This window comes from Pan troglodytes, chromosome 3 (genome assembly GCF_028858775.2).
Source record: "Pan troglodytes isolate AG18354 chromosome 3, NHGRI_mPanTro3-v2.0_pri, whole genome shotgun sequence".
Lineage (NCBI taxonomy): Eukaryota > Metazoa > Chordata > Mammalia > Primates > Hominidae > Pan > Pan troglodytes.
Window position 1 is genome coordinate 18,021,836 of NC_072401.2, and position 15,366 is coordinate 18,037,201.

The following is a 15,366-nucleotide window of genomic DNA, read 5'->3' on the forward strand; positions in this document are numbered from 1 at the left end:
CTGTGGCAAAAACAGGTACTTCAGAAAGTAAAGAATGGGAATGCATGACTTTTTCAAGTTCCCTTTACATAGCAGGTTGTATGCCTTTCAGCAAAAATGAAAATAATAATAATAATACATTGAAATAGGTAATATTCCATTTATTAAAGTTATACATTCACAAAATTTGTTCCTCCTTAAATTGAAGTTCAGCTTATAAATATTATTGTTCTGTTTTTTAGGTTAGCAAATTTTAGTGATCTCTTTTTAAAAGCTTTGGTTTACCATTTGGTCCCCTTTATGAATGTACTAAATAAACATCTTGAAACAGCCTATATAACTTAATTTATTTTCCATGCACTCCAATTAACTGACAAAATTTAATAATTCTTCTAAGTCTAATGAATTAAAGTTAAAATGCTGTGAACCTTAAGTTATCTTTAAAATTCTGGCTGGGCGCAGTGGCTCAAGCGTGTAATCCCAGCACTTCGGGAGGCCAAGGAGGGCGGATCACGAGGTCAGGAGTTTGAGACCAGCCTAGCCAACATGGTGAAACCATGCCTCTACTAAAAATACAAAAAAAAAAAAAAAAAGCTGAGTGGGGTGGCAGGCGCCTGTAATCCCGGCTACTCGGGAGGCTGAGGCAGGAGAATTGTTTGAACCTGGGAGGCGGAGGTTGCAGTCAGCCGAGATCACACCATTGCACTCTAGCCTGGGCGACAGGGCGAGACTCTGTCTCAAAAAAAAAAAAAAAAATTCCAGCCCTGTATATAAATAAGCAAAACATGATTCCAAATCATTAGAAATATACGGCTGTCCTGTTTCACCAGCAGACCAACTTCTCTTTCATCACCAATACATAAACTAATAAGGAAGTACAAATTTTAAAATCAAAAATATCAATACCTTGATTTTGCTTCTTTTAAGTATTTTTGTACTTAATTCTAAGCTTTGTCAGGGCAAAAAGACACTTACTCACAAAGTAAATGATTACATCATCTCTCACAACTTTAGGAATTGCCTTCCCATCTATTTTGGGAATTGACTTCTCAGGAGGTTTGAGGTTGCGTTGTGACCTTGAGTCTTGCCTCAAATTAAACCCAGTTTAATAGTGAAGCCTGCCTTATACCTTACCACTATTGTTCATCTTTACTACCCTGCTCGACGTTTTCTTTTTGCTTATCTTTAACATGCTAGATAATTGATATTTGTGTTATACTTAACTGTATACTGCCTGTCTTTCTCCATGAGAATGTCATCTCTATGAGGACAGGATTTTTTTTTTTTTTTTTTTTTTTTTAACAGAGTTTCGCTCTTGTTGCCCAGGCTGGAGTGCAATGGCACGATCTCAGCTCACTGCAACCTCCACCCCCTGGGTTAAAGTGATTCTCCTGCCTCAGCCTCCTGAGTAGCTGGGATTACAAGCATGAGCCACCACGCCTGGCTAATTTTGTATTTTTAGTAGAGATGGGGTTTCTCTATGTTGGTCAGGCTGGTCTCGAACTCCCAAACTCAGGTGATCCGCCCACCTCAACCTCCCAAAGTGCTGGGATTACAGGCGTCAGCCACCACGCCCAGCCAGGACAGGAATCTTTCTAGGGCTTTCGCTCTTTGACAGATGTTAAGCACCCAGAAACTGTTCCTAAATTATTTAGAAAATAGGCCAGGTATGGTGGCTAATGCCTGTAATGTGCCAGTTGGAATTTTGCAATATCTATACATATGTAGGTACAGTATGTGTGTATGTACCTATATATGTATCTATACAGTATGTAGCCTTTTCAGACTGGCTTCCTTCATTTAGTAAACTGTATTTACGTTTCTTCCATGTCTTAGTACCTTGATAGCTCATTTCTTTTTAGCACTGAATTCCATTGTCTGTGTGTACCAAAGTTTATTTATCTATTTATCTACTGAAGAACATATTGGTTTCCTCCAAGCTTTAGTAATTATGAATAAAGCTGCTATAAACATCCTTGTGCAGGTTTTTTTGTAGTCATAAGTTTTCAACTTCTTTGGATAAATGTCAAGAAGTGTGATTGCTAGATGATATGGTAAAAGGATCTTAGTTTTATAAGAAACTGCCAGACTGTCTTTCAAAGTGGCTGTACCATTTTGCATTCCCACCAGCAATGAATGAGAGTTCTTGTTGCTCCACATCCTCACCAGCATTTGGTATCATCTCTCTTCTGGATTTTGGCCATTCTAATGGGTGTGTATGGTATTTCACCATTTTCTTCTTACAAAGAAAAAAAATCACCTATGACAGATAATAAGCCAATGCTTACTTTTTAGATTAGTAATTGGATTTACAGAAGTTCAGAAAAGAAGAGGTTGGTATAGGGATTAGTGAATAAAGTTTCTTGGGAAAGGAACTAGAGATCAACTAAAAATGTTTCATGCTGGCCAGGAGGGTTACAGGGTGCATGCCAGGCAAAGGCAGAAATGGAGACAAGCAGAGTGTGGAAGGAGAGATGAAGCCCGTGTGTTCTTTAGACCAGCGGTCCCCAGCCTTTTTGGCACCAGGGAGGTTGCAGTGGTCATGAGTTTTTTTGTGGTCATAAGTTTTCAACTTCTTTGGATAAATGTCAAGAAGTGTGATTGCTAGATGATATGGTAAAAGGATGCACAATTGGAAAAATTGTGTGTTGGGGGTGGGGGTTAGATGGTTTCAGGATGAAACTGTTCCACCTCAGATCAGGCATTAGATTCTTAAAAAGAGTGTGCAACCTAGGTCCCTCACATGCACAGCTCACAATAGGGTTGGCGCTCCCGCGAGAATCTCATGTGGCCGCTAATCTGACAGGAGGTGGAGTTCAGGCAGTAATGCTTGCTGGCCCACAGCTCATCTCCTGCAGTGCAGTCTGTTTGGTTCCTAACAGGCCACGGACCAGTACCAGTCTGTGTGGCCTTGGGTTTGGGCACGCCTGCTATAGACAATGGACAGATGTACCGAAAAGAGTAGAAGGTTGTATATTGGCCGATAAATTTTGTAATACCAGCTATCTTGCAGAAAGTGTTTCCCACGTGCCAGCTACTGTGCTAAACACTTTATCTGCTTTACCTGTATTATCACATTTAATTCCCATGGCATTTTTATAACTTTTTACTTTTACATAGCCTTAGACTTAGAGGAAGTTGCAAAAAGAGTACAAAAATTTCCTAAATATTCTTTAGCTAGATTCTCCAAATGTTAAAACTTTATCACATTTGGGCCAGGTTCAGTGGCTTATGCCTATAATCCCAGCACTTTGGGAGGCTGAGGCAGGAGGATCACTTGAGTCCAGGAGTTCGAGGCCAGCCTGGGCAACAAAGTGAGACCCTGTCTCTGCAAAAAATGGAGAAATTTAAAAAAATTTTTTTAAATTAAAATTTTTATCACATATGCTTTATCATAGTCTCCCTCCTTTTTCTTTCTCTATGTGTGTTGTGCAAACATCTGTGTGCATAAATTTTTGCTGAACCATTTGCAAGTAAGTAGCCAAGGACATCTTACCACTTTACCCCTAAATATGTCCATGTATATTTTCTAAAACACAATGTACAGCAACCACTGTACAATGATGAAAACTGAGAAATCAACACTGGCATAGTTCTGTTATCTAATCTACAGATTTTATTCCAGTTTTGTCAGTGGTTCCCTTTATGTCCTTTATAGTTCTTGTTGTTTTAATATTTTCTACTGCTGCAAGGTCCAGGTTGCACTTGGTCTTCATTTCTCTTTAGTCTCCTCTATATCAGTACAATCCCTCAGTGCTTGTCATTTATGACATTGACATTTTTGAATGACATGGGACATTCTTTTTTGGATCTCCCTTAATTTGAGTTTGCCTGATGCTTTTTTTTTTTCTTTTTTCTTTTTTTTTTTTTTTGAGACGGAGTCTCACTCTGTCGCCCAGGCTGGAGCGCAGTGGCGCGATCTCGGCTCACTGCAGGCTCCACCTCCCGGGTTCACGCCATTCTCCTGCCTCAGCCTCCCAAGTAGCTGCGACTACAGGCGCCCGCCACCACGCCCGGCTAATTTTTTGTATTTTCAGTAGAGACGGGGTTTCACCGTGTTGGCCAGGATGGTCTCGGTCTCCTGACCTCGTGATCCGCCCGCCTCGGCCTCCCAAAGTGCTGGGATTACAGGCGTGAGCCACCACGCCCAGCCCCCTGCCTGATGCTTCTTTATGATTAGATTCAGGCATGTGCTTTCTCGGCAAGAATACCTGCAAGATGACATTTTGTCCATCTCAGCGCATCTCAACAGAAAGCGTGTGATTCTTTTCTCTCCCATTGCGGATGATGTTCACTTTAATCATCTACGAAGTAGTACTGGCAGATTTCTCCACTGTAGTTTCTACTTTTCCCATTTTAATTAGTATCTTGTTGAGAGATATTTCTCATCAAATTCTCACCATTCAAACCATGACTTTAGCATCCGTTGATGATTTTCTGCCTGAATCAGTTGTTACCGTGGTGATTGCCAAATGGTTCCTTTTCTAATCCCATTATTTCTTCTAAGTTTATTGGTTGGCATTCTACTGTAGGGAAGAGCTTTCCCTTCTCTCCCACTGATTCGTACATTTATATCACTACAGACTCATGAATTCCTATTTTGTTCCATTGTTTACTCTCCATTACCATCATCATTTATTTTGATACTCAAATTATCCCAAATTTGGCTGGTGAGAGCTCTTTCCAGCCAGCTCCTGTTCTTTTGACATGCCCACACCATTATCTGAGCACTTCCTCGCCTATGGCATGGCAAGAGTCTAGGCTCATTTAGTACTTTCCCGATCCCAGCCTTGGAATCAACCTGAGAGAGCTACCGTTTTGTTGTTGTTGTTGTTTAACATGGTAGAGTTTTAAGTCAGGTACTGTCATCGTTCCTATTTTATAAATGAAAAAGAGAAACTCAGGAAGCTGGATATGTGGTTAGAGATAACAGAAGAATGAAGGCAACTCAATAACATTTTGCTACCATGCCACACAAAACCATGAGGAAAACACCATTAAAATAACAACTGGGCCATGGTAGTGATTTGGGAAGACCAATTTAACTCCCATTTGAAATTAGGGACCACTGCTACCTCACCCTGGAGCACTGGCTAGCATGCGAACTCTTGCCAACTTCATCCTTGACAAAGAAACAGAGAAAAAAGAGAAGAGGCCATCAGCAGCTGCTGCAGTACCTGCTAGAAAACCAAATGCACTCCACACTGGTGTTTAATTGTCAAACAGACAATGGAAATTTGATTGCACTGAATTTTGAATATCTTCAATTTTAAGATTTATCAGAAATACACTGTCTGGGCTTTCAAAAATAAATATTTATTATCATTGGTGAATGTGATGTATCCTTGCTGGATTTTTACTATGTGAAAATACATTTTGTATTGTTTATTGAAAATGTAATAAATTGATGCAATAAGACAATTTTTAAAAAAGAATCCTCTTTTCCCAATACCCCCAGCATTTTTGACAGCTTTATTGAGCTAGAATTTTTACAGCATAAATTTCAGCTATTTAAAATGTACAACTCAAGTGGTTTTCAGTATATTTACAGAATTGTGCAATGTCACCACATTTTTAGAACATTTTTATTACCCAAAAAAGAAACCTTCTGCCCACTGGTAATCACTCTTCATTCTCTTCCCCATGCAGCCCTAGACACTAATCTACTTTTTGTCTCTATGAATTTGCCTGTGCTAGATATTTCATAGAAGTGAAATTATACCAGATATGGTTATTGTATAACCAATGACTGGTTTCTTTTACTTAGCCTAGTGTTTTCAAGGTTCATCCATGTTGTGGCATAATATCTCAACATTTTAACTTTTGTTTTTTTTGAGATGGAGTCTTGCTATGTTGCCCAGGCTGGAGTGCAGTGGTGCTATCTCGGCTCACTGCAAGCTCTGCCTCCTGGGTTCACGCCATTCTCCTGCCTCAGCCTCCCAAGTAGCTGGGACTACAGGCACCTGCCACCACGCCTGGCTAATTTTTTTTTTTTTTTTTTTTGTATTTTTAGTAGAGACGGAGTTTCACTGTGTTAGCCAGGATGGTCTCGATCTCCTGCCCTCGTGATCCGCCCACCTCGGCCTCCCAAAGTGCTGGGATTACAGGCGTGAGCCACTGCGCCTGGCCCATTTTAACTTTTTTATGCCGTCATAATGTCCCTCTTCCCATGCGATACACATCAGACTTATTTTCCTTCTGCTTTCTTCAAATAAATATATTAAGCATGCTTTTATTTCTACAGAATTTTCTTCTTTGTAAGTTTTAATGGCTATACCAGTAGTGAATCCCATGACATCCCCCTACAGTGGAAATTTCCAGGCTTGTCATTTCAGACAGTGCAGTCGTTCCTGTAATCCCTATGCATGCAGTCATTCAAGATGAATCTGTTTACAAAATCTGAGCCAAAGGATGACCCACAACAATAATCACTTTACTACTCAACTGTTCCCTCTTGCAGCTAAATGAAGGTTTTGTCCTCGGGAGACGGTGACATCACCTCTAGGGCTGACAGGCCACAGCAACTGACCTCCTCATCTGGGCTTCTCCCCGGAAGAGGTGGAAGTCATTGTCATTGTTCCTCACAAAGGGCCGCTGTGCTGAAATGCAAAGTAAACAAGCAGAAGTGACAGCCTGCTTCATTATAGAACTAGCACTTCCTTCTCACACTCATTTCTTAGTAAACAGACATGGGTTTGTTTTCACTTTTTACTTTTTATTGGTGAATATGTATTTAATAGGCCTAATTTATTTATATATATATATATGTATAGAAACTACAGTATTGCAGTTCTAGGTAACTATTATCCAGCTTCAATAATTATCAGCCCATGGCTAATTTTGTTTCCCCTGGACATTTACCTCCACTCTCCACCTCCATTAACAAAAGCTTCTTACTGAAAATTATTCCAAATAGTTACTTCATTGTCCCTGCCCTGTCATCCCATAGATCAAATTATTTTCATTTTGTTTTCAACAGATTATTTTGGGAACATTACTATGTGTTTGGCACAATGCCAGGTCCTGGGGATACAAAGATGAAGATGACATTGTTTGGGCAGTTTACAGACCAGGAACTAGAAACACAAACATTGTATTTTATGATAACATGAGGTTGGAGGATGGCCAGAGCTGATCCTGACACAGCCTGGATCAGGAAGCGGTGGGGTTTACAAACAAAACCATTAATAGTAATTACATGGCCCAGCGGGGTGGCTCACACCTGTGATCCCAGCACTTTGGGAGGCCAAGGTGGGTGGATCACCTGAGGTCGGGAGTTCGAGACCTGCCTGACCAACATGGAGAAACTAAAAATACAAAATTAGTCGGGCATGGTGGCACATGCCTGTAATCCCAGCTACTCGGTAGGCTGAGGCAGAATAGCTTGAACCTGGGAGGAGGTTGTGGTGAGCCGAGATCATGCCATTACATTCCAGCCTAGGCAACAAGAGCAAAACTCTGTCCCCAAAAAAAAAAGGTAATTACATGCTGGGGCGAGGGTAAGTTTACAGTAAATTTGCTAGTATGGAAGTGCTTATGTGCTATTATTTTAAAGTTTAGCTGGGGTTAAAGTAGCTGCAGCAATGAGGTTGGAGTTGGCTAAACTGTGAAAGCAAGTTCGATGGAACCCTGGGTCCACTGTACTGGGCATGAATCACAATCTAGATAACCCAGAGTACTTACTGCAAAGTCAGTGATAGCTCTTCTGTTTTCCACATTGCCGCAAATTTCCCCTAAGGTGAGGCCTGCAGCTAGCTTGAATGGGGAAAGTCAGGGGGTAGGTATAAATTAATGTCTTCATAAATTTGTATCAGCCTCACAGGTATGAATCTGTTAAATGTATATACACATATAAAATATATATGTATCTATATATAGCCAGCCAAAAGTGGGAAGAAATTGAATTGCCTCTGTATTAAGAGAGACATAATAAAACCAGACAGTAGCTTTGCCTGCCTGATGAAAGGAGGTGTCTCCTACAGGCCACCTGGCCTAGACAGCTGACACCCCCTGGGGTACGGGGACAGTTCTTTGGTGCAGTGATCAGCATGTCCTTAACAGACTGTTCCCGAGGTAATGCCTACTGCGATCTGCTCACCTGTGATCTGTCCACATGCCGTCTGCCTGTGCTGAGTTCTGTGCATGCATGCAAGTCTCTCTGGGCCAGAAGCCAGAACTGGGATGGAATTCAAGGAACCACAGAAGTCTCCCTCTCACTGTCAATTTTGAAGAATGAAGAAGGGGTAGGCAGGCAAAGGCAAAAAACTCAGGGTGAGGGCATAAATAGAAGCAGAAGTATCGAGTCAGGAAACAGCACAGCCAGGTCACAGCAGTTCAGCGCCCACTGGGACAAGCGCAAGACAAGAAGTATGGAAGGAACACAGGCAGGCGAGAAAGGTAGGGCCAGGTTCAAGAGGGATTCCTGCGTCCTGTGAAGGAACTGGGCTTCACTGAGGGCTGAGAAGCAGGATAGGTGGCGCATAAGAAGGAGCCCTCGAGCAGCATGTGGACAGTACATGGGAGCAGAGGATCCAGGCAGGAAGGTGGTGCGGCGTCAAGGGCAGAGGGAGGCAGCCTTCAACCAGTTCAGAAATGAACCAGGGCTGTCATGGGCAGGGTTATGCCCTGCACCCCGCCCCCCGCCAACTTATGTTGAAGTCTTGACCCCGGGTACCTCACAATGTGACATATTTGGAGACGGGGCTTTTATTTATTTTGTGAGACGGAGTCTCGCTCTGTTGCCCAGGCTGGAGTGCGGTGGCTTGATCTCGGCTCACTGCAAGCTCCGCCTCCCGGGTTCAAGAGATTCCCATGCCTCAGCCTCCCCAGCAGCTGGGATTACAGGCTCGCTACCACAGGGCAGATCCCTCATGAGAGTAGATCTCTCAAGAATAGCTTGGGCCATCCCCGTGGTAACAAGTGAATTCTCGCTCTATTAGTTCACAGGAGAGCTAGTTGTTTAAGAGAGCCTGGCAGCTCCTCCTCCCCCCTTGCTTTCTCTCTCACCATGTGACAGGCCTGCTCCCACTCTGCCTTCCACCATGAGTAAAAACTTCCAGGTCGGGCGCGTTGACTCAAGCCTGTAATCCCAGCACTTTGGGAGGCCAAGGTGGGAGGATCATGAGGTCAGGAGATCGAGACCATCTTGGCTAACATGGTGAAACCCTGTCTTTACTAAAATACAAAAAATTAGCCAGGTGTAGTGATGCATGCCTGTAATCCCAGCTACCAGGGAGGCTGAGGCAGGGGAATCGCTTGAACCCGGGAGGCAGAGGTTGCAGTGAGCTGAGATCACGCCACTGCACTCCAGCCTGGCGACAGAGCAAGACTCTGTCTCACATAAAAAACAAACAAACAAACAAATAAACAAAAAACAAGCTTCCTGAGGCCTCACCAGAAGCAGAGACAAGCACTATGCTTTTTTTTTCTTTTTCTTTTTTCTTTGTTTTTTTTTTTTTTGAGATGGAGTCTGGTGCTGTTGCCCAGGCTGGAATGCAGTGGCACAATCTCAGCTAACTGCAGCCTCTGCCTCCAAGGTTCAAGTGATTCTCCTGCCTCAGCCTCCCAAGTAGCTGGGATCACAGGTGTGCGCCACCACACTCAGCTAATTTTTGTATTTTTAGTAGAGATGCAGTTTCCCCACATTGACCAGGCTGATCTGGAATTCTGGACCTCAAGTGATCCACCCATCTTGGCCTTCCAAAGTGCTGGGATTACAGGCGTGAGCCACCACCCCTGTCCTACTATGCTTCTTATACAGAAGCATAGTATAAGATTCTGCGCATTCTGTCTGCAGAATTGTGAGCTAAAATAAACCTCTTTTATTTATAAATTACCCAGCCTCAGGTATTCTTTAATAGCAACGTAAAATAGACTAACACAACAGCCATCTACAAGCCAAGGAGAGAGTGCTCAGAAGAAACCAAGCTTTCTGACATTTTGATCTTGGACTTCTAGCTCCAAAATTATGAGAAAATAAATTTCTGTTGTTGAAGCCACCCAGTCTGTGGCAGCCCTAGCACTCTAATACAAGGGTACAATACGAAGTGGAGGAGGGTCAGGAAAATCAGCAAGACATCAGTTGCAAGAGAGGATAGAGGAGAAAGGATCGGGGAGGTCTCCCAGACCTCTTGTTTGACGACTGAGTAGAAAGCAGTGTCACTACCTGTAACAGGATCCAGGGATGAGGTGGATCTCAGGGCCTGTGGATGAGACATCCCAGTAAAAATGCATAGCAGACAGTTGGATGTAAAAGTCTGAAACATTTCAAGAAGAGTGAAACAACCATGATTTTTGTCCCATTTCTGGGACCCTATTGCTCTGTGATATCTCTGAGCCTCAGTTTCTTCAACCATAAAAAAGGTATATTGGCGGGGCGTGGTGGCTCACGCTTGTAATCCCAACACTTTGGGAGGCCGAGATGGGTGGATCACTTGAGGGCAGGAGTTTGAGGCCAGCCTGGTCAACATGGGGAAACCCCATCTCCAATAAAAATACAAAAACTATCCAGGGGTGGTGGTGCATGCCTATAATCCCAGCTAGTGGGGAAGCTGAGGCAGGAGAGTCGCGTGAACCCAGGAGGCGGAGGTTGCAGTGAGCCGAGATTGTGTGACTGCACTCCATCTCAAAAAAAAAAAAAAGGTATACTAATACCTTTCCTGTCTACCAAGGAGAGTAGTTGAAGGGGCAAATGATAATAATACCATACATGTAAAAATTCCCTGAAAACTGAATAAGGCAGCATTTAAAAAAAATATATATATATATATATAATTATATATAAGCTTTTCTGGGACGCCACTTTTAAAATCAAAAGATGATTTTAAAGCTTTGCTGAGTTCAGTTGAGGCTTTAAGAACAATTTGCCACAAAATGACAAAGCTCGTTCTGGGCATGATCATTTTATCAAATCCTGGATCTGGTAGTTAAAAGTGTCATTGTTTTCTTTTTTGTTTTGTTCTGTTTGTTACCAAAGGCTATAATTATTTGGTGGCAATTCGCCATTTCTGGAATCTTAATCATACTGGCTTATAATGTGGTCTGCTCTGAACAGAGCTTATTTATAACTACACAACTATGTGCATTTTCTTTAAGACTTAGGAGGAATATTATAAATCAGGGATAAATTGTTTCATAAGTGAATCAGAAAGAAACTAGAGAAGTAATGAGCTTTGACTGCCTTAGGTATTGTTGCTGTGATTGTTAAATGCATTAGCTAATAGTTTTACCATGGATACTATATAATACTATCACACCGTATATGTTTTAATAATCATATCAAAGCAATCCATGGTGCAAAATAATTTCTAAACTATGATTCTAAGGTTAAACATGTCTAAAAATGGAAGTGGTATGACCACCTTTTGCCACTAGGGGGAAGCAATCGATTGACCATAAACTCATCATGTCTTAGCGGGCGTGGGGCTGCCGGTTGGATCAAGGAATCTTGAATGATTCTTTCAGCTCAGAGTCACTCTGTGATTCCACTGTGCTTCCAGTTTCAGGTTCCAATTGAGTAAGGAAATACCTTTTAATATTTTAGATAACGTTGCTAAGTATAACGAGGGTTATTTCTCAGGGGGGTGTTGCAGGACCCTAGGAAACAAAAACTGTTAGAACTTTAGAGGTCTTGACTGGGCGCGGTGGCTCACGCCTGTAATCCCAGCACTCTGGAAGGCCGAGGCGGGCGGATCACGAGGTCAGGAGATCGAGACCATCCTGGCTAACACGGTGAAACCCCGTCTCTATCAAAAATACAAAAAATTAGCCGGGCGTGGTGGCGGGCGCCTGTAGTCCCAGCTACTCGGGAGGCTGAGGCAGGAGAATGGCGTGAACCCGGGAGGCGGAGCTTGCAGTGCGCCGAGATCTGGCCACTGCACTCCAGCCTGGGCGACAGAGCAAGACTCTGTCAAAAAAAAAAAAAAAAAAAAGAATTTTAGAGGTCTTACATCCTACCAGTAACCTGTAAGGTCACAGCCATAAAGGTTTTCTCTCTGGTCCTCTGTGGCAGCTCAGGGTTGTAAAAATCAAATTACTATACTTGATTAATAACTCATCAAGGATAAAATAGTATAATACATAGGCCCAGCAACTCTAACAAGTGACTGGCCTTTTTGTGTGTGTGTGTGAGACAGGGTCTCACTTCTCACCCAGGGTGGAGTGCAGTGGTGCGATCTCAGTTCACTGCAACCTCCACTTCCCGGGCTCAAGCAATCCTCCCACCTTAGCCTCTCGAGTCTCTGGGACTGCAGGCGTGCGCCACCACACCTGACTAATTTTTGTATTTTTTTGTAGAGATGGGGTTTTGCCATGTTGTACAGGCTGGTCTTGAGCTCCTGAGCTAAAGTGATCAGCCTTCTTTGGCCTCTCAAAATGCTGGGATTAGAAGCGGGAGCCACCACACCCTGCCCTAACTCAATTTTATATCTATAAAGTTTCATTCTTTTTAAAAATTATCACTGTAAGAATATATATCAGAAAACTTAAAAAAATACAAAATTATGAGAAAGAAGATAAAGATTAAATCACTGTTTATATTTTATTTTCTTAAATGGTTTCCCAAATTACTGTATTTAATTAAGTCAACACCTTAAATCTCTTCTGGAATAAGGAAAGCAGGATGGGTAGATAGACCGACACAGATGTGAGGAATTATCTCAATAGTTTCCAAACCTGGCTGATGGTCAGAATTACCTGGTGAGCTTTTTAAAACTAAATCAGAATCTCTTTGGGGAGGGAGGAGAGGAAAGAAGGAAGGTAGACTCCAGAGAGAGAGAGAGAGAGAGAGAGAGAGGAGTGTGTGTGTGGTGTGTGTGTTTGGAGTTACCCAGTTGATGGTTTAGAGTTGGCATTTGCGAGCTGCTGAGGTAAACAAGTTTGCAGGTGTTGCCACAGAAAATATACAGAGCTTCCTTGGTGTTCATGGGGATGTAAAAAAAAAAAAAAAAAGAAAGAAAATATAAGGCACCAGAATGGTTAAGAACTTAAATTTAACCCCACTAGTGAAGACCAAATTAGAATTAAATTATTTTACCAAAAAAGAAAAATTACTTTGTCATATGAAAAATCGTGGCAAGCATACATTTGACGTATTGATAACTGTAACGATACGTTTGGGTTTTTTTTCAGTCAGTGTTCTTTTATTAGAGAAAGGAGTTTATTCTAATCCTCAATACTGAGAACAGTTTGTCTCAGAAAGCATACGTAGATGAGCAAACTGCTAAACAAGAAAACAGTCCGGGCGCAGAGGCTCACACCTATAATCCCAGCACTTTGGGAGGCCAAGGTGGGCGGATCACGAGGTCAGGAGATGGAAACCATCCTGGCCAACATAGTGAAACCCCGTCTCTACTAAAAACACAAAAATTAGCCGGGCGTGGTGGCGCATGCCTGTAATCCCAGCTACTCGGGAGGCTGAGGCAGGAGAATTGCTTGAACCAGAGAGTTGGAGGTTGCAGTGAGCCAAGATCACACCACTGCACTCCACCATGGTGACAGGGCAAGACTCCATCTCAAAAAAAAAAAAAAAAAAAGAGAAAGAAAGAAAAGAAAAGAAAACAAGAGTTCTCATTCACAAAGGACCTCTGCAGTTTAAAAATTAAAAAAAGGCATCAGGATTTCTCAGGACAGTCACTTACATTTCAGGGACACCAGATTATTTTCTTTTTAATTTTGAGACAGAATCTCACTCTGTCACCCAGGCTGGAGTACAGTGGTGCCACCACCGCTCACTGCAGCCTCAACTATGGGCTTGTGCCACCACACTCGGCTAATTTTTGTAGTTTTTGTAGAGACAGGAGTCTCACTATGTTATCCAGGCTGGTCTCCAAGTCCTGGGCTCAAGTGATACTACTGCCTCTATTTCCCAAAATGCTGGGATTACAGGCATGAACCACTGCTCTTGGCCCAGGGTAGTATTAAAGGAAGATCCCAGACCTGACAGAGGTGAAAATAAGAGAAAAGATGATTAGTCTCCTTTATTTTGGAAGCAGAAGAATGCCAAGAAATTCTTTAAAAGGCAAATGGTTGGCCATTAATAATCGCCTGGGCTGGGAGTGCAGTGACTGTGGGACTTTGCATAATTTGAATGTTTATTTTATTCTAATATTTTTCCAAGAAGAAGCCATAATTTTATTTTTGATAGAAACAGGTACAAATTTCAAACCAAGTTGCAGTTATTCTTTTGAAACACACAAAAAAAGTCATTTTCAGGTGGTCACATTGTTAATTCTGTAATAGCAGTTACAATATGATTACTGTTGTTCTTCAAGGCTTGGACTGCCTTTGCTCTCAATACATTTGCTTGTGACATGACCAATTCTACGTCCTTAACTTCCACACCTGTATCATCAACCTTTTCCTCTCCAGTCTCCTCTTGTATAGTTGGAGTCTGTGTGTTTTCTTGAATAAAGTTTGAGACAGCTCACTCTGTGTCTTAGCAGGTGCTACCCATGCTTGTTAAGATAAATCCTTGATCTTGGCTTCCCCAAAAACACACACATAGGTATCCAAAGCAGGGTTCTTGTAGACATCTGGTTTTGTGATGACAAAGAAGATATTCTTAGATTTCCAGTAGTGACTGTAGTAACCCCTGTTATCTACGGAAGACCGAGTTTGGACATAGCCTTACGTGCCGTCTTTTCACTCTAACTCTGTTTTGCTTTACGGATTGACACTCATTGATTTCAGCTGCTGCTGCCAGCTGGGCTGCTTGTGTGGTATCTCTGTGGAATCCTGTTCCTCGAGCTCTGGTACTGATTTATCACTGTCAGCTTCTGTTCCAGACCCGGTCTCCACCTGGGGCTGTGGCAACTCCTGCTCTGTAGCAAGAATGGTTTCTGTGGCTTCACCAGGCATTTAGTGCAGGGAACATGAGACCAGGATGGTGGCAGAAAGACAGCCAGCAAGAAGGCAACAGTTTATTTTTTAAAAACTAAATGGGGCTGGGCACGATGGCTCACACCTGTAATCTCAGCACTTTGGGAGGCCCAGGCAGGCAGATCACTTCAGGTCAGGAGTTCAAGACCAGCCTGGCCAACATGGTGAAATCCCATCTCTCCTAAAAATACAAAAATTAGCCGGGTGTGGTGGTGTGCACCTGTAATCCCAGTTACTTAGGGGGCTGAGGCAGGAGAATTGCTTGAGGCCAGGAGGCGGTTGTTGCAGTGAGCCGAGATTGAGCCACTGCACTCTAGCCCGGGTGACAGAGCAAGACTCCCTCTCAAAAAAAAAAAAAAAAAGAAAAAAGAAAAGAAAAAAAAAAAACAAAAAAAACTAAATGTACATCATATGACCCAGCATTTATGCTCCTGGGCATTTATCCCAGAAAAATGAAAACTTATTTCCAGATGAAAGCTTGTACACAAATGTTCATAGCAGCTTCACTGG

The 15,366-nt window shown here is 42.5% G+C and overlaps 1 long non-coding RNA gene and 1 pseudogene across 1 annotated transcript; both read right to left on the reverse strand.

Moving 5' to 3' along the window:
- Window positions 1-3,583: 3,583 nt before the first annotated feature.
- LOC107974064 (uncharacterized) lies at window positions 3,584-8,851 on the reverse strand. The gene is made up of 3 exons (XR_001716605.3): window positions 8,078-8,851; window positions 6,425-6,578; window positions 3,584-5,101 (listed from the first exon to the last, which is right to left on the reverse strand). It is a non-coding gene; the product is annotated as an uncharacterized LOC107974064 (long non-coding RNA).
- A 5,343-nt stretch (window positions 8,852-14,194) lies between these two features.
- On the reverse strand, window positions 14,195-14,835 carry LOC745827 (nascent polypeptide-associated complex subunit alpha-like; annotated as a pseudogene).
- Between the last annotated feature and the right edge of the window lie 531 nt (window positions 14,836-15,366).